A 1,499-nucleotide genomic window follows, 5' to 3' on the forward strand; every position below is an offset into this window, starting at 1 on the left:
AATTTACTTCTGAAGACTGAATATACAAAAGGGCATGGCCAGACCACAAAAGGAACAAGAATTCTGACCCACAACCTGCAGCAGCGTGCCCAGGAAACCAATCCCCTCACTTTCCATAACCGGCTCCAGAAGCCAGCCTGCTGTAAGTCACACTTGGAGGAAGTCAGATTGCTATCACAAGTAACAATCCAGGAAGATAGACAATAACAATCAGCTCAAAACGGCCAGGACTTGATTAAAATCTGACTGCTTCTCTAATTTTTGTCCCCACTTCCAACTTGGAATCAACGAGAGAAAGCCGAATATGCAGCCCTATCCAACCGCATAGAATGCCTTGCTTCTTGTTAGCCACCTCCAGCTCCTCTGTGCCAACAGCCTCCAACAGGGCACAGCTGAAGCCCCTCTTTTTTCCACTGTGAAGCCTTCCCACTCCTCTGCTTGCCTTTGAGTCTCTGCCAAAATGCAAGTGATCATGGTTGACTCTCTTCCTATAGCAAGCTCTGAAGAAATAGTCTTTGCTTTTCTCACTGGGTTAGTCTTCACGCGTTACTGAGGTTCATTTACATACACATGAGGGTAAAAGTTATATGAGGTATAACAAATCTGAGGTATAATTTACATTAAACGCACTCATTAGTGGTACGGTTTGATGAATACTGACGAAGGTATATACTGGGTAACCACCATTCTAATCATGATTTACCATATTTTCGTCACCCCAAAAAGTTCCCCCGTGTTCCTTTCCAACCGATTCCTGCTGTTTTCCACTCCTAGCCAAGCCCAGATTTGACTTCTATCCCTATAGATTAGTTTTGCCTATTCTCCTAAGTCCTGTTGACCTATCTTTATTAACCTCAGCACTACCTTTACATTCAGGCACAACAAAATGTCTGATTCATCTTGCACGTTCCCTGCTCAAGAACAGGAATCAGCCAATTCTCCAAGGAGCTCTGGTTCTATTTAGTGGAAATGGAATTTAGAAACCAAGGCATGGCAAACGTGCTTATTACTACTGTAAGGCGACCAACCATCCTGTTTGCCTGGGACACTTTCAGTTTTAACACAAAGTGCAGCATCTGGGGAAATCCCCTCAGTCCCAGGGAAACTGGGACACTTGGTCATCACCCTAGTGCTTCTAGGCCCTTTCGGTACACAGAAGCAGTAAATTTACTTTTTAAATCATATGCTCAAATCGATATATCCAATTTAAATGTATTACAGCTTTTTTCTGAACTTCCTTGATCTTATATTTGTACCTCATTTTCTCTTACACTTAAAGTCTTGTACATTAAAAATGAAAATATTGGGGCTTCCCTGGTGGCGCAGTCGTTGAGAGTCTGCCTGCCGATGCAGGGGATACGGGTTCGTGCCCCGGTCCGGGAAGATCCCACATACCACGGAGCGGCTGGGCCCGTGAGCCATGGCCGCTGAGCCTGCGCGTCCGGAGCCTGTGCTCCGCAACGGGAGAGGCCCGCGCACCGCAAAAAAAATAATAAAAA

This window comes from Neophocaena asiaeorientalis, unplaced genomic scaffold (genome assembly GCF_003031525.2).
Source record: "Neophocaena asiaeorientalis asiaeorientalis breed wild unplaced genomic scaffold, Neophocaena_asiaeorientalis_V1.1 scaffold123, whole genome shotgun sequence".
Lineage (NCBI taxonomy): Eukaryota > Metazoa > Chordata > Mammalia > Artiodactyla > Phocoenidae > Neophocaena > Neophocaena asiaeorientalis.